The sequence below is a fragment of the Cydia pomonella genome, chromosome 26 (assembly GCF_033807575.1).
Source record: "Cydia pomonella isolate Wapato2018A chromosome 26, ilCydPomo1, whole genome shotgun sequence".
NCBI classification, from domain to species: domain Eukaryota; kingdom Metazoa; phylum Arthropoda; class Insecta; order Lepidoptera; family Tortricidae; genus Cydia; species Cydia pomonella.
The window spans coordinates 3,143,389-3,162,647 of record NC_084728.1 but is presented as its reverse complement, the minus strand read 5'-3'; the positions used below and the strand labels follow the sequence as shown (position 1 = coordinate 3,162,647).

Genomic DNA, 19,259 nt, shown 5'->3' with positions numbered 1-19,259 from the left:
CTTCTGGGCGGCTAGAAAAAGATCCGGCGACGGACCAAAGTAGTAGACATCGGTCGGCAGATTGCTACCCTGAAACGGGTCTGGACCGGGTACTTATGTCGCAGAGATGATGGGAGGGATGGGAGGGAGGAGGGATAGAGTAAGCGTGTCATAGCGTGGAGGCCTCGTTCAACAAGACCAGATCACAGACCTCCAACTAGATGGGAGGATGATAGAGGAGAAAAACAGCAAATCGGGCTGCTTGGAAGAGATTTGGAGAGGCTGATGCCCAACAGTGGGCGCATACTCGCTGAGGAAGAAGAGAGAATAAACATTGTAGTGCAAGTAGTTTATCTATATTAAGCTCCTTCCATTTCAATCAATGTACCTATATTGACTTAAGCCTCGGACACATCTGAAATAGTCATATGGGACTATGTGTAACAGTTTATATTTCTTATAAACGACGACGACCTGGTTAAGGTCGCAGTTGCATGGAGCCGATGGATGAGAGCGGCGCAAGACCAGTCGGTGTGGAGATCTATTGGCTCCCCAATGCCTATGTCCAGCAGTGGACGTCTTTCATCTAATATGATGATTTCTTATACGTCATTGGTTTAATATTTTAAGGTGCTTACAAACAACGATGCGTATTGCATCTAATATGCCCGCAAGGCAAGCGATATGTCATCTGTCACTAAAATAAAATTTTATATGACATCTTGCGCGGCATAGACTTAAATCGACCGGGATTACTTTTTGTATTGTTTTCGAGCTCCTAACATTAGCACTACCACCAGGGACCAGTGGTAACGTTGAAAGCGAACCGACGCGTAGAGCCGTTGTAAGCCGTCTGGTAGGTATGTATATGTAGCGGCCTCACGTCCATACATCGTTTTTCCATCGAACATCAACGCGTTCCGTACTGAACGAAACGAGGACAAGGTTCCATCGGCTTTCCAATTGTACTGTCGTGTTATTGATACATTCATTAAACTGCGATTTATTGACTACTAACAAGGAATGATGTGTTTTTATTAATTACTATTAACAACAATATATTTAGCACGAATACGGCATTACAGACAAGCCCATAACACCGAGAAATTAAACATTTCATTTACAAATCACATGAATAATATCTCTTTCTGCCAAGCTATATATATCCCACATGGTGATGGGGTCAGCTTTCCGCGTCTTTCGCTTCCACTTCGCCCTATCCTTGACTTTTCTTCTACTATCATGTCTTTTCGGATACATTGCACTCAATCATATCTTTTAGCACTACATCCTTCCATCTTGTCTTCGTTTTACCTGCCTCTTTTACCGGGGATGGAAAGTCGTAGTGCGAAATTTCCAACGAAGTCTGGTTGTCTCCTAGTTACGTGGCCATACCATCGCAGCCTTACTCTCCTGCATTTTGTCGGCGATATCACGCACGCCCAGGCTGCCTCGCACGTACTCGTTGTCGATTTTGTCGAGTCTGGTAACGCCGCACATCCACCTCACATGAGTAATAACGAGACAAATTGTAGGTGACATCAAACAAAAGTGCTGGACAGCCTATGATCCATCAACAACAACAAATAGGCATATTACAATGTGCTTATGAACGTTAAATAAAGCTACGCAGGCTCTAACCGTACACATCTGACCCGAGATTGAAGTCCCTCCTAAATTGTAGGTGGGTCTCCCAATATGGGACCGGCAAGAAACTCGGCTAACCCTTTAACGGGCACACTTCGATTTTATATGGCAAAAATGACCACCCTATAACAATGGCTTTAAACTTCATTTCAAAATGACAGGGTTAAATTTTTCGTAATTTCTGTCTGGAAATATAAAAAGGTTCATTTACTAACACAATATTACTAAAAAATAAATAAATACTGACGACCCACCAGTTTTTTGTTGCGTCACCTTTTCTAGTGTAGGATTCGGCTGATTGCCCCGGAACCGCCGCCCTTCGGCCAGAAGTAAACGGCCATTAATAAGGGGCCCATTGATTAACAGTCCGCCGGACGGCATCGGCCGCGGCCTGTCAGTTGTTCGGAACTGTCAACGTTTTGTTCTAACTAACAGGCCGATACCGTCCGGCGGACTGTTAAGACTTACATTTTTAGGGTTCCGTAGCCAAATGGCAAAAAACGGAACCCTTATAGATTCGTCATGTCCGACTGTCTGTCCGATTATGTCACAGCCACTTTTTTCCGAAACTATAAGAGCTATACTGTTCAAACTTGGTAAGTAGATGTATTCTATGAACCGCATTAAGATGTTTACACAAAAATAGAAAAAAAAACAATAAATTTTGGGGGTTCCCCATACTTAGAACTGAAACTCAAAAAATCTTTTTTCATCAAACCCATACGTGTGGGATATCTATGGATAGGTCTTCAAAAATGATATTTAGGTTTCTAATATCATTTTTTTCTAAACTGAATAGTTTGCGCGAGAGACACTTCCAAAGTGAAAAAAAGTGTCCCCCCCCCCCTGTAACTTCTAATAACGGAATGAATAATCTAAAAAAAAAATATGATATACATTACCATGCAAACTTCCAACGAAAATTGGTTTGAACCAGATCTAGTAAGTAGTTTTTTTAATACGTCATAAATGGTACGGAACCCTTCATGGGCGAGTCCGACTCGCACTTAGCCGCTTTTTAAACGTCAAAGCACCAAATACAATAAGAAATAATAAAAAAATGCGTCAGGATCAGGACAGCACATACGATCATTTCTTTACATCATTTAATTGTAGCCAAAATGAGGGCTATTGCGGTTTAATTTCGCCGCTAGGCGCCCCTAGTGTAGACGAAGGTCTTCCAAAATGTCAAATGCATAGAATTTTCGGCGGTTGCAAGCTTGTTTATGGCGAATTTTCACTCCTCATTCATAATTCTGGCAAATCTTTATCCATTTTTAATTAATAATGGTAAACATCATATAGTTTAAGATTATATTAGTGGTTTTAAAAAAGTGCCATATAAAATATATGCAAAATTAAGCAGGTTTAAAAAACGGCGATAAAATACCTTTGTGTATATTAGAACATATTGTTTTTTTAAAAACAAGCATAGCAGAGTTTTGAGATCTGTTTTTCTGGACCTTACTCTACAGTGGCGCCAACTGGCGAGCATAAAAACGGTAGCCCTCATTGTGGCACTTTGGCTGCTAAACCTTTTGTTGAATGTCTTTTTTTTTTACAAATGTTCCAATTAACAACTGTTCACGTTTTCCAGTGGATTACTTCAAGAACCGATATTCATTCAGCACTTTCACCAATCACTCAAAAGGTCAGTCGACTGAGAAGTATATCATAAATATAAATAACCTAACAAAAAAGGCTCGAATACGCTGTTTAAAATAGCCTCATATGGTCATCACTGTCATCAGATCATGACAATTCGTCGTAAACAAGTAGGTAAATATTGACACTAGGCGGCTATGTATTGTTATTGGTATAACTGTCATAACTTAACAGTTATGACAGTTATACCAATTTTTAGAGTCAGGTGTCAATTATTAGACATTAAACGACTTGGTGACTGTACTGTAAGTTTATTATGTGTCTAAATAAATAAATAAATAAATAAATTGTAAATTAGCTTGTTGAAATTGGCGCAATTCCACTTCACTAATAAGGTTTCTATATATAAGGTCTTACTATAAGTGTGCCAATGTTTCAAGAGTATCTATTCCTTCAGAGACCCTTCATCAGATTCTGACCTGATAATAATGGGCAAGCTTAAGTATACCCTTCCAAATCTGTCCAGCTTTCTTCGAGAAATCCCCTCCTTCGAAATGTTTCAGTCAAGTCAAAATCAGTACCCAATAGGTTGTGAAAGAAACCAGGGTGGTCAATGGAAACGCTGGGAAGACGACCTCAGAAAAGTGGCCAGTCCAGGATGGATGAGACTCGCAAGAGATAGGGAGAAATGGAAATCTTTGGAGGCCTTTGTCGAAAGACACGCTGTTGTTACAAAACCCAATCATCGGAAAAGAAAAACCTAATATTGTTATCACTGTAGAACAGTAATAAAGGGTTATTTGATTTATTAATGGCTGACAAGACCGATATTCGGGCGTTTTAGAATCGTTTTAACGATTGGTGGAATCTTCGAACATTTGGAGAGAGTTTTACTCCCACCATATAATTACTGGAAACACCATTCGATCTATTAACATTTCTGATTGTGTCCACGACCCACGTACCTTCAGAAACACCTGAATAACCCTTATGACCATGTCATCTGCAGGATTCTCAGCTTAAATGATCAGTGTTCAATAGAATTCCTTGCCATACTTTTAATACTAGTTCAACTGTAGATCAACTCCAGTACTCAGTGTTATTAATGTTATTATTTGTATTGTCAATACTGTAATTGTTCCCGTCTATGGTGGTTTTATTTGATGGTTTAAAATCGATTTATAGATGTGTTTCTTGACTCCTATTTTCATGTTATTAAAGGTTAGATTTGACAATTCTGCGTGTCATCGTGGATGCCACGAACTATAATAGCTTGAACATTCTCAGAATCTCAGACAATGGTCAATATTCAACAAGTTACTTCGCTTCTTAAAAAAGTGGCTAACCCAATGATAAGTACCATCGTTAATTTTTTTACTGATAAATCGGCCTTATTGCATGGACATACGCTCCACCGGTGGTCTGCGAACAATGTTGCCGTTGGATTTATTTGGCAGTCTGTTCATGACTAATCTAAGATCATTAATATTCGCATCCAAGCCGTCCAAAGCTCACGTCGGTCCAAGAACAACAGACCTTTTTAAAAGCGTAATGACCAGTGATTCAGCATTAAACACTCACGCGAGCGATTTAAAAAGATCACACACCCAAGCAAGTACAAGTACAACGTACGATCATAACTAACAGTGTAAAAAAAGCTGACCCGCCTTGTCTGTGGGTTTACGCGACAAATTCAAGATGATCGCGGTTGGAGAGGTTTCCGATCGGCTATATCGCTATTTCTACGCATCAGGGTAATATTGAAGACCAAGGCGCGGTGCGAATGCATTTTATGCTCGGAGTGTTATATCCGCCATAGCGCTGTTTCAACTGAACAAACGACGTTCCATCGACGTCGACGTGCGTTCTAAATTCGAATTGTTTCGTTCGATAATTCAATTGTTTTTGTTTTTAAACGGCCTTTGTTGTCTTATCACTAGTGATGTAACACTTTATCGGTCTTTAAACTTTCATTATGAATGAGATATTGTTTATATAGCATTATCTACATTGAGTTTTAATCGGCATACGAACGTGCTTTTAAGGTCATGCAGTGCTGAGGTAGATAAGTACAGGTAACGTTTCCTTTGTCTAGAAACAAGTTATGTATTTAGGCGTGTATTTATGCTAAATGGCATACCACAGGTGACAAGTATGACAACATTATTAGTTATACATACATATACATTTTAGTAGTGTTTGAGTAGTATTTTTACTCGTTAAACCAAAACAAATTAAATCCTCATTTGACTTTCTATTGATATTTAGTAATGTTATCTTAAAAACCGGTTTTTGGGTGAATTATCTTACTTAACCGCAAACGATAATATATGAATAACGATTACGACATCATATATGTCATGATAAGCGTAGCGTTGATAATATTTCAACAATGCCGTTCATGAATGAATTGCATTCTTCAACAAGCTATTTATAGGTAACGAAAAAGGAAAACATACCAATCTCATTATGAATGTCATTATTTTCATTAATAACACACCACTTTTCAGCTAAAAACTTCGCTTAGCGTTCGAATCAAATCGAATCCGTCACGAAACACGAATTAAGAGCGGTCCGGCAACTAAAATTATTGATTTAGTTACAAAACAACAAAAGATATAAAAGGACGGCGTCTCCCCTCCCGCGGTCGAATCGATGGGAACGATAATTGTCCAACAAAGCACACTCACCTTTCACACGAACAATCCGAGAGCACAACACAACACTTTTACACTATAAAACACTAGTTTTTGTAAGTTTTTCACTGGTTTTGGTGGGTAATTAGTGCGAATTACGAGCGCTGGGTCGCGAGACGCGCTCGGATCGGCGGCCGCTGGCAAGATGGCTCCGCGCGACCCCTCCCGCGTTGCCCCCCCGCGCGCGTACGTGCAATGAAAGATAGGTAGCCGGTGTGCGCGGGGTTGTTGGGACGGGGATATGTCGCGAGATATATCTCGAGCTCGACTCTATAAACCATGTTTGCGCTACGCTATGAATGCTATGATATAATTATTTTTTTAGCATAAGAAAAAGGGTAAACAATCTTGATGTGTCCTTTTATTGAAAAACGCTATTAATAACTGAAACCAATAGTAAGTAAATTATCATACAAGGTGTATCAAAAATAATAGGTATCCGTTTAAGGGCATATTCAGTAAAGTAAATATTTTCATTGTATTTCGAAGCAACATTTATTTCCATATACTTCTTAGGTCCTATGCTAACCACCTTTTATATATTCGCCCGTATTGAAGTTATACACTGTAAGTATATCTTTTTTCTAAATAATAAGATCAAGATTGAGAAGTTATGCATAAATATTAAAATAACAAACAGGATATAAAAGCAGATCGAGTAATCCTCCTATTCCAAACCAAAACTCCGATTTTTACTAAGTATGACGCCTACAGATAAAAAATGACCTGTGTTCTGTGGCATAAGTCCATCTATTGTTGGTCGAGGTTTGTTTTTGTATTTCCGAAGGAGCATTGTTAACTCTGTTTGATATTTGTTTTCTTTCTTTTAATTATATAGGACTTTAACATTTCTAAGGATAATTTGCGCCGCAAATCATTTGCTTTATGTTTTCTTTGCCAACATAGTTCCAAAGGATCTATCTTGCGTCTGTATCCCATCTGCGGATCGCCGGACATATCCCGCGACAGGGCGCCTCATCTGTCCACGACACTTTTCCCTTCACACCGCTTTGCCTCAGATCGCCCCTCCTGTTCTCCGCCTAACCTTATACTATACTGCTCTCTTTACAACAGAAAAAAAAACACCAATTTTCCAAATTCGAATCGGACTCTCTCGCTCGTAAGACGGCCGCCATTTTGATCGCAGATTACGACCCGCGTTCGACGTTTAAAACCTAAACGATCAACCGTCGGGCCGTTATTACAGTTTATACCGACGTATTGCACACTATTTTAGGCTATTTTTTTCTGTTCTTTCCAACGGTGTTGTCTATGAGCGCGTATGTCGAGCGGTTTTCGTCAAAATGGCGCTTTGTCCGTTTATATTGTATCGATTGAGCGTTTCTTTGCAGTCCAGTGTAAATGCTTGTTGTGGCGTTAGGTTGTCTCTTTCCGTGGCTACCTGGCCAGTTGTAAGTAACGATGGATAGATAAAGCCCGGTTTTAACAATGCTTTCTGACAACTGACCAAGGGGTTATATTGGCTTGTATTTTTTTGGTTACTTACGTCCTTTCTAGAACTGTCGCAACAGATGCGTGTTTTAACAATGCGACCGTCAAATTGCAAAGTCATAAGTAGCCTTGATATTTTAATGCAGTTAGGTCGTTGTAGGACTAAAGTGGCAAACGTAATGCGTTTAGAGAGAATAGCTATTACGCGGTTTATCGCTTAGTACGCACATTCTAAGGAAATATTCCTATTTGTGGTAGTCAGAGTCAAAGAATTTCAGACACTTAAAAACCCGCTCCGATTTATACAATAAAAAATCGGCCAAGAGCATGTCGGGATTGTCGGGCCACGCTCAGTGTAGCGTTCCGTAGTTACTCTTCCGTCACAATAAGCTAAATTGGAGCTTAAAGTATAGTAAATTGTTAACCAAGGGATGAAACGGTACCTTTCACCCGAGTTAAACAAATAGGCAAACTTTTTGCGATAACTCAAAAACAGCTAAACTGATCATGTCCGCTATAGTTTTCATTTAATGTCTTTCTTAAGCTCTACTTCCACGATTTGTTTCATATTTTTTGGACCTATGGTTCAAAAGTTAGAGGGGGGGGGGACACAATTTTTTTTTCTTTCGGAGCGATTATCTCCGAATATATTCAATTTATCAAAAAATGTTTCTTGAAAACCCCTATTAGTTTTGAAAGACCTTTCGAACGATACCCCACACTCTAGGGTTGAAGCGAAAAAAAAAAAATCACCCCCACTTTACGTGTAGGGGAGGTACCCTAAAAAAAGATTTTTTTAGATTTTATTGTACGACTTTGTCGGTTTTATTGATTTATATATCCATGCCAAATTTCAGCTTTCTAGCACTAACGACCACGGAGCAAAGCCTCGGACAGACAGACAGACAGACAGACAGACGGACATGGCGAAACTATAAGGGTTCGTAGTTGACTACGGAACCCTAAAAATAGAGTCAGGCCAAGCTAAGCTAAGCTTGGTCTGACTCTAGAGGTTTTGGTGTTTTATCAAATTGTAAAAAATAAACAAAAATAAAATAAATAATTCAGCCACACTCACTGCTGTCCCACTATGCTATGTCCCACTATGTCTATGTGCTGTGTTATGTCCCACTGCTGGGCACAGGCCTCCTCTCATGTGCGAGAGGGCTCGGGCTATAGTCCCCAAAATATATACGCTTTAAAAAAAAATTACATACCGCGTTTGTATTTTGGACGTGTTACGATCTTACTATACTACTACTTATCGATAATTAATAACAAAAACAACGTGTCTCGGCACTATTACATTACACAAAATAACTAAAAAATATTTGGAACGTTGGCTTGAAAAATGAAAATACGGAACCCTAAAAAACAAAAGAATAATTATATTATTTATTACATTACTTACCGATTTACAATGTTTTTCGTCGATCGGACGACAAAATAAATACATTTAAAGCCAAAATAATTGAACAACATTTTATACTTGGTCAAGTCTGCCTTATAGTTCTGCCAAAAACTTTTTGACAGAACTTATGACCTGAGTAAGTATAAAATGTTGCCAAGACGAAACCATAAGGCTCGCACTGTCAAAAAGTTATCAGATCTCTTGTAGTACACCTTAGTCAAAATATGTGGCTTGGCCGTTTCGCTACCGTCAGATGGGCGTAAGGTGAAAATTTAATTCACTATTCGTTATTTTTTATTATACAATACTTCTTGTAGTAACAAAACGGCCAAGCTACTTACATATTTTGACTAAGGTAAGGTAAGAGTTTGTGAAGCTTGGGCCTGTAGAGCAAAGAATATAATACTCACTAGGAGAAGAACGCTAACTCCATACAAAAAAATGCCCCTTTCAAAAGTTCGTTTATACTAGTGGCGCTCTCATTGTATCTCAGTACTAAAATTGACAACCGGTTTAGCCTGGCGGGTTTTGGTAGGTAGTGATCCAGTTCTAGCTAGTGGTTCTGGGTTCGAATCCCGGCGACGGAATTTCTTTTTGTATTTTTTCTTTTTTTTTTTGTTGGCGTGAGGTTTTAAAATTAGTATCTATCAAATAAAAAAATATTATGTTACATATTAATCAAAATCACAGGCATCTTTTGTCCTAAGAGATAATGATATCTATATTTTAAAGTTTTTTCAATATAAAAGGTAACAATACAGTTTATTATCAAGTTATAAATATTTTTATTCCTATATATTAGGATCAAAAGAGCTTAATTCGTTCGAAAAACATACAATAGGCAGGAAAAAAGTCATTTTCTATACAAATTTATGTATCGGACGGGGCTTGTTGAACTAACTGTGACACTTCCATATAATATCTACATACCTATATGAATTTTATTCAATGAGACCACAGGTCGGTAATTTCGGTTCATTATTGATGTGGGTACCAAATAGTTAACCTATCCTGTGCGTGTGATTATCTTTTGATTTTTTTAAGGCGTTATTTATGTTTAGGTCGTCTATTTTTAGCGCATGTTTTAATTCCCAGATCACCTTCATAACAATAAATAGAAGTCATTAAAATCTTCATGATAAAAACAATTTTATATATATACATATACTATTTATTGCATTTAATATAGCTTTTTATATATCTAAAACATGATCTTTGGCACATCTGATTTTACTCCACAATTGCAATTAGTGTAACTTGTAATCATATCACATATATCAGCCCAAAAAACTAAAAATTACATGAATATATAACAGACAAAGTTGTTATTACATCTATCCGACTGTCGGACACTTTCTGCTCCACAGCTCAATGCAGCGGTCTTGTTGATGGTCACCGAGAAACTACAACTAGTCGGAATTATGTGGCGGATCCGTGCCTTTTGATTTTGAGCCTTTCCAAGGAAATGATGGATTATTTTCTCACGTTCACCCTCTAAAACAAAACAGTCACATTTTAAACAATACTATAACCTATGTCCCTAATTACTAACCTTGCTAATAGCTACCAGAGTTAATTTTGATTGTAATTTTGGATGCGATAGGGCGTCCGTGGGACTTAAGAGGGTGGTAAGATTAAATTTATGTATTTGAATTTGGCAATAGTACACTTATTTTATTTATAGATTAAAATATTTCTTACCTTGAAATAATTGTTGTTTCTTAGTTTAGTACAATGGATTAAACTTTAACCGAGTCTGAGCGGAGATACTGTGCGGTGGATTTTTAATATTAAAAATTAATCAATAAATCTATTTCAAGAACATAAATCGTTATTTAATCATTTTATATGAAAACTGATAGTTTTGAAAATGAAAATAGTCAATTACTTTGACAGCATTGACATTGCAGACTTTTGTCTATGTTCTAACCGGCCAGACCCAAGTGCAAGGCTTTATGGATATACCGATATGTGCCTCTGACCTCCATAGATTTTATGAACATAGACAAAGACAAACTGAAATAGGTAATAATTTATATAAAATAATAATAATTTACATATGGTAGTGTGACATAAATCAAAATATTTGATAAAAATGTTTTTATTTGTTCCCAAAGTTGAATAGACAAAGTCAGATAGGAGCAATGTTGCTGTAGCAAAATATTTTTATATTAATAACTGGTATCTATTTCCAGAGCGTCAGACCACACATGCGCAATTATGAAGCGTCATATCTTTCTAAGGAAGTCGACAGGCCTTGCTGTAGAGTTAGAAGTCTACAAGAGATCTGATTTCACTTGTTTTTGTAAGTTGCTTATGGCAATCTTCCATTCCCTGATTTAAGTTGTTGGGGTGATTTACTATGTATTAAAAATACTGAAATACGTATCGGGGGGCGTAATTTTTACTGATTCCCCATACAAACTCCAAATCCCTTTTCTCCCTAACGTGTTTTCCTCCCCCTTTTCACCCCTACGGAGTGATTTTGAGGTTGAAAACTATTCTCTATCCTTCATCGTAACAAAAACTATATATTTACATACCAAATTTCAACTAAATCGGTTCAGTGGTTATTGATTCCCCCTACAAAATTCCACCCCCCTTGGAGCCAACAATTTTCAAGTTTTTGAATTTGTTTGTTGTTTGTGTACTAACACTATATTACATACCAAATTTCAGCTTCCTAGGACTTCAGGAAGTACCCTAAGGGTTTTGATGATCATCAGTGAGTGAGTGAGTGAGTGAGTGAGCCAGTGACGAAATCGGGGTACTTTAGATATGAATAAAATCTAACGTATGAGAGCTATGCAATTGAAATTGTTTATGCTTAAGTCCACTATTGACATTATATCCCGAGAATTTTGTTTATCTGGTATAATCCAAACCCAAGTTATGATATGAGGGTTCAAAAATACGACGAAACGCCTCGAGAAAAGTTAGGTAGTGCCCTTGCGCTTCGCTTTGCCCGTCTTGGCGGGGGCACTACCGTGCCCCTAGATCCCTCGTAAGCATCTTCGCACATTTCTGGTGGAAACGCAGCTTTCCGTATGCTGATAATGGCATAATACATGCCAGATGCCAAGCCAAGCCAAGCCCACGTATTGTAAGCAACACGAGTTTTCATTTATAAGACACTAGATAGGTCACCGCACAAAGACATCTTACCGCTCGCTCAAAAACACCTTATTGATTAACAAACCTACATGCAGTAACAAAACAAGCAATAGCTATGTCAACCTGTCAACCAGCGAGGTGACCATTTTACCCTGAGCTCCGCCTTTGCACCGCTTCTCCCCGCTCACACCGTAAAAAACTCAACCGCATAGACACGTGGGAGCTCAAGTAGAAACGGACATGAACAAGGAGCAATGACCTTACAGTTACATACGTTTTCCATCAAACGAGCGCAAGACACAAACATAAAATCGAAAGGACGTATGTTAGTATGAACCTCATAAATAGATACGACTTTTTGATGTGGCAGTAAAAACGATGGCTAGTTTATTTTAAGGGTTAAAATTATATGACATGGTCATAATTTACAAAAATCTGTACTTGCAATTTGCACTTTAAGTCTGAAATGTAAGGTTTATATTGGAATGGTTTAGTTTGTGAAAAAGGGCAAACTTAAGGTAATATCAGACTTACGGATTTCTACTGAATCGCTCAGCCTTCAGCGGTGTTCGAATTTCGAACTGCGCCTTGCACGGTTTTGTGTGTAATATGTGGGATTTTGAATTTCAAATTTTTGCCGTTTTAATAAATACGTTATCGTTCTAATAATAAGATTGCTTTCTTATTGGCAATAAATTGGAAGTTGCGACGTTTATTTCTGAAGCACAAAGTTTGCAAAGATTTCTTTGCGGGCGGGAGAAATGCGAAACCAATAGTTATCAGTATATTTTAAGGTGTTTCTGTTAAAAGGTGGCGCTTTATCGAGCGGTATATGTATGTTGGTAATAAATGTAAGTTTACTGGTACTGGCCATAAGTGATCAGGGAATCGGTCGTTATGGATTATTTTAGGCGTTCTAAACAAGTACCTATCGAGTTTAACTACAGATCCTTCCGCTAAAAGCTAAAATAAAGCGTTCAAAAAGGAAGCCATCATATATGTATGAACATATTTATGAATGAAAAAGGGGCATACAGATAAAAAAAAACCGGGCAAGTGCGAGTCGGACTCGCGCACGAAGGGTTCCGTACCATTATTTATAAAATCGGCAAAAAAATATGTTTGTTGTATGGAAGCTCCCTTTAAATATTTATTTTATTCTGTTTTTAGTATTTGTTGTTATAGCGGCAACAGAAATACATCATCTGTGAAAATTTCAACTGTCTAGCTATCACGGTTCATGAGATACAGCCTTGTGACAGACGGACAGCGAAGTCTCAGTAATAGGGTCCCGTTTGACCCTTTGGGTACGGAACCCTAAAAACATGACTGCAGCGCCATAGCGGCCGCTAGCGGCCAGTATTAATGTGAAGAACGTAAGGTTAAATATATCGGTACACTACATCCTTATTGCTATGGTAACAAAGGCGTGTTACGATATAGGGGTCCATCCATTAATTACGTCACACGTTTAGGGGAAGGGAGGGAGGGGTGAAGAAAACGTGACATATGACAAAGGGGGGAGGGGGGAGCCACTAACGTCACTAAGTATATAACTATATACTACATACATGCTGATTGTACAGTAAGCTGCAGAGATTACTTAGTGGAATAATATATATATGTAGTTTTGTTTTTTACGAAACTGAAAAATATGCAATGTTTGGAGGGGAATATCGTAGATATAAACAAGTAAAAAAAATTTTTGCTCACAAAATTTGCAGTAATATAGAGGCCTCATTAGAACAAGGAATTGAACCTTCTGGCAAAGTTGCAAGATTGCACGGCTGCCCAAACAGATGCAAATAAATAACCACGGTTTCTACAATTCAGTAGTCAGACCAAGCTAACTTGGTAACGATTTTGATATAGACGCCGCAGTAAACGTCATAATTTCAAAGAAGTTTGACGTTTAAAACACTTGCACCGTCAGGGCTGTCCAAATCGCTGCCAACTTAGCTCTGTCTTAGGTCTGACTCTACTGAATTGTAGAAAACGTGGGTAAACGTTATTTGCGTCTATTTGGGCAGCCATATTTTTTTCTCTACTTTTTCTATAAGTAACCGGAGACGGGTGCAGCTGCCGTTGCATACAGTAGGGTGCATATGCTTCTAGATTAAATAAATAATTTATTATTTTTCTTTCTATGCCATGAAGTTTTCGTCAAACTTAGAATATAAATATCTGGAAAACCGTACCCCTAGTGTAACTTTGATCGACATCATAACGTGACGAACGCGTTTGCGTTAAGTCTCATTTTGTATAGGATTTTGAGTTTCCAAAACGTCCCGCTTGGCGCGCTCTTTCGAAATCCAATACAAAATGAGACTAAACGCAAACGCGTACGTCACGTTTGGAAATCGAATTTATTTACACTAGGGGTACAGAGCTTTGCTCGGAAAACATATAAAAACTCAAAAATGCGCGTTTTCCCAGGGATAAGACCTAGCTAGATCGATCTTTCTCCCCCGAAAACCCCCATATAGTAAATTTCATCCAAATCGTTAGAGTCGCTTCCGACATCCCCAAAATGTAAGGTAAACCGTCTATTACTGACCACCTTATACCAAAAGGGATTCTGTTTAATAATCACACAATCTAAGTTAATCATCAGAACGATAGTTATTTAGTTTACTTGAATTGTGTAAATAAATAAATAGAATTCTTATTATTCACGGCGTATACATATATATACGCCGTGTTTTTTTTTATTTCCGTTAATTTCAAGGCAGAAGCGCTGGTGGCCTAGCGGTAAGAGCGTGCGACTTGCAATCCGGAGGTCGCGGGTTCAAACCCCGGCTCGTACCAATGAGTTTTTCGGAACTTATGTACGAAATATCATTTAATATTTACCAGTCGCTTTTCGGTGAAGGAAAACATCGTGAGGAAACCGGACTAATCCCAACAAGGCCTAGTTTATCCTCTGGGTTGGAAGGTTTGATGGCAGTCGCTTTCGTAAAAACTAGTGCCTACGCCAAATCTTGGGATTAGTTGTCAAGCGGACCCCAGGCTCCCATGAGCCGTGGCAAATGCCGGGACAACGCGAGGAAGAAGAGAGTTAATTTCAAGGCAGCATTCCTGCAGACAACAACACATGGACACGGCGCGGACTTCGATCGAGTTGAAACTTTAATACATATTATGTAACTTGGATACGAACTCTTTAATAAAACAACTCAGTTGCTTGTTAAAAGAGATGTAGAGTCAGCGATAAAAGCTTGTATTTTATATTATATACTAACATATTAACATCAATTTCAAGAATAACGTGAATGAAAAGAAAAATACAGAGAAAACAAAAATGGCGAAAGGTGTAAAGAAACAGGTGAATAATTCTGTTGAAGATCTAAAACGATCCTCAAATTAATTGATTACCTTACGAAAAAGTCATAATTGTGATTGGTTATTTGGTTGTGGCAAAAAATATTTTTCTTTCTTTCTAAATGTATATGAGTAACTTTTGTTACATCAATATATCCTATCAAGTAATTGGTAAGTACTTAATCGACTGATTTAAGTGTAGGTGTACAGTCACGTCTGAAAATATCGATACGGACAAAGTGCCAAGAATATGTATACACCACCTTAATGTATGTGCGATAAGGTCGTGTATACATATTTTTGGCACTTTGTCCGTATTCATATTTTCAGACGTGACCTGACATACTTAATTTGATATTCATCCACTAAATACCAAAAAAACATGGTCACCCTGCTACCCTAAAACGTGACAACTTAGAATAATGTCCCCAAAGAGCATGCACCGTTCCTACCTGGCCCGGACACGCGCTAATGCGGCCATATTGCTTGTTAACCGACTTCAGAAAAGATTTCTTCACTGGATCAAAAACATGGTCACCCTGCTTCCCTAAATGTGACAACTTAGAAGATTTTTCGATTATTATTATAAACTGATCGGCGATTGGCCCTAGTCACACCTGATGGAAAGTGAACACAGGGCCTAAGATGGAGCTCACCGGTTCAGTAGTAGCTTATTCACTCTTGCTTTAAAGAGACCGAGGTCATATTTATCAGGGAATACAGATGGCGGGAGCGTATTCCAAGATTAGCATGCATCGTTCCTACCTGGCTCCGACACGCGCTAATGCGGCCGTATTGCTTTTTTTTTATTTGGGACAAAAAACAGTAACATACAGGTTTAGACACCGAAATAGATACAAAGAATAAAAAAGCGTGAGACCAACAACATCGTCTACTGATAAATCTACAATATATAGCGCTAGGTAACAATATAAAGGATAAAAATCTGACGAACGGTCTGGCCTAGTGGGTAGTGACCTTGCCTATGAAGCCGATGGTCCCGGGTTCAAATCCTGGTAAGGGCATTTATTTGTGTGATGAGCATGGATATTTGTTCCTGAGTCATGGGTGTTTTCTATGTATTTAGGTATCTATAAATATTTATATATTATATATATCGTTGTCTAAGTACCCTCAACACAAGCCTTATTGAGCTTACTGTGGGACTTAGACAATTTGTGTAATAATGTCCTATAATATTTATTTATTTATAAAGCTAAAATCAACACAGCTACGGTTACAACAGAGGTTTATAGATACAGTAACAAATTAATTTTTGAGGTAGCAGAAGTAGTTTTGTATAGATAAAGTTTTTAACCGACTTCAGAAAATATTTCTTCACTAGATCAAAAACATGGTCACCCTAACCAACTAAACTAACTATTGTGGCGCAGTGATCCAAAGAGGGTCTCGACCTCCAAAATGAGAGAACGCCACCTGTCCCGATCCTATGCCTCTTCCTGCCACTGTCGCCTGTACACTGTCGCTCCAGCGGTCGGCCGACCCACTGGACGGCGACCAGTCGGTCGTCCCAAATAATCTCTCTTAACACATGGTCACCCTACTTCCCTAAAATGTGACAACTTACAATAATGGCCCCAAAGATTAGCATGCACCGTTCCTACCTGGCCCCGACACGCGCTAATGCGGCCATATTGCTTTTTACCGGTTTTCACCTATCAATAGAGTGATTCTTGAGGAAGGTTTTGGTCTTTAGATGTATAATACAAGCCTTATTGAGCTTATTGTGCGACTTCTCTAAGGATAATTTAATATATATTTTTATATTTTATCTCTGACACTTACAGACTTATACATCTCTAAAGAATTTTAGTATATTATGGTTTTATTTTTTTATCATAGTTTTTTTTGTGTAATTTGACATTTAGAGACAGTATACATCTCTAATAAAGTATTTATTATTTCATAGATTCGATATTTGTAATTGTTTTTTTATTTTATTTATTGTTTGTAAAAATGGACATGTAAAAGTGCCCCTGTGGCCTATTTGCTGAATAAATGTTTGATATTTGATATTTGATTTGACTTAGTCAATTTGTGTAACAATGACCTATAATATATTTTTTTTCATTGATTTATTTATAATTTGTTAACCCGTGTGAAGGGTCACTAGTTTAATGGCTCCTCTACACGATGGCCCAGCATAGGCCAGCCCAAGGGACGCATTTATGCGTTAGAGGGAGCAAGTGACATTGCTATCTCATTCCACCGCATAGCCGCGTCTCTTAGACTGGCCTACGCTGGGCCATCGTGTAGAGGAGCCCTAATATAAAATGGTGATGTCGGTCCAAAATGCCCAAGATCGAACAAGGTCACTGGACACCAAAAATGTTACTGTCATTTCGTAACTCAAAATTTAATACATAAAAAATAGGGTATTTGACTGACTTGACTCGGCATTTTGCCACGGCTCATGGGAGCCTGGGGTCCGTTTGGCAACGAATCCTCAGAATTGGAGTAGGCACTAGTTTGTATGAAAGCGACTGCCATCTGACCTTCCAACCCAGAAGGTAAACTAGGCCTTATTGGGATTAGTCCGGTTTCCTCACGATGTTTTCCTTCAATGAAAAGCGACTGGTAATTATCAAATGATATTTCGTACATAAGTTCCGAAAAACTCCGTACGATCCGGGGTTTGAATTTGAACCCGCGACCTCTGGCGCTTGGCGTGCTGTTTCTAAATCCCATACAAAATTAGACTTATATAACGCAAACGCGTTTACGTCACGCTATCGAATAAATTTACACTAAGGTTCTAGTGGGGGTGGGGCTAAAACGAAAAGTATAGATGTGTATTGATTGCCAAATGCCTAATAAAAACAAAGTTTGTAAATCAATCCAAAACGCCCGAGATCTAATAAAGTCATTGGGTGACTAAAATGTGACCGTTATTGCGTAACTCAGTGGAGATCAGATAAGTACAGTCAGTATTTATTATGATTATTAATAAATAAATTAAATTAAATTTATTATTAATTTGTAAATTGTCACAGTGACAAACAACCTGAAAGTGGGAAGAGACCTCATACTATTGTCACACAACTTGACAAGTTACGAAATGGGTCCTAACTCTATGGCAATAAAAATATTCCACAAAATCAGTAACGAAATAAATAACACGAAGTCCGACAATGCATTATTTAAAAAACTAAAAGATCACATCATCTTTAAAAGCTTATTATACAATAAATGATTATTTTAACGAACAATATTTGCAATTACTGGCCTGGGAACGTCGCTGGTGTTATGGGGACGTTTGTGCCGGGTACTTACAGGATTAGGATATAGATTTTCTCTTTTTTAACACGCTTTTATTAGGTCGATCCACTATTTAGGGGAACCTCGACACGAGAGAAGATTAGGTCGACCTGTATGTAACTGTGTAATAGAATCTAAGGTAACTAATTTAACTATCTTCCAAGGATCGAAGCGTCATGAAAATTGGCAGCTGTATGTAGTTCTGATGACAATACAATAATATAGTACTGTCGAACTGATCTGATGATGGAGCCGGAAGATATGAACGAACTTCATGATGGAACATCGTATCATAGCTGTGTTTGGATTTGTTAGAAAAGTCTTGTAATGAACTTTGACCACGATAAGGTTTCAAGGTCTGATGATGAAGCCGGAAGATAGGCACTGGCATTCCATGATGGAATATCGTATCATAGTCGTGTTTGCACTTGATTTTTACGTGCATTTATAAAAGCGTGGTTTTCTAGTGTTTTTTAAACTATTAATTTATTTATTATTATTATTGTACTCACTTTTTTAACCGACTTCAAGATTTCAAAAGAGGAGGTTATCAATTCGGTGGTATGTTTTTTTTTTAAATGTTTGTTACTCCATAAGTCCGTCATTTGTGAAACGATTTTTTTGAATGTATATATTAAATAAATAAATAAATATTATAGGACATTATTACACAAATTGACTAAGTCCCACAGTAAGCTCAATAAGGCTTGTGTTGAGGGTACTTAGACAACGATATATATAATATATAAATATTT

The 19,259-nt window shown here is 37.9% G+C and overlaps 1 protein-coding gene across 1 annotated transcript in view; it reads right to left on the bottom strand.

Annotated features, from left to right (window-relative positions):
• Positions 1-7,694, bottom strand: part of LOC133531852 (uncharacterized) — a 148,093-nt gene extending 140,399 nt beyond the window's left edge. Inside the window, exon 1 of the mRNA XM_061870247.1 lies at positions 5,922-7,694. The gene's annotated coding sequence lies outside the window, so the exon portion shown is untranslated. The remainder of the gene's footprint in view (positions 1-5,921) is intronic.
• Between the last annotated feature and the right edge of the window lie 11,565 nt (positions 7,695-19,259).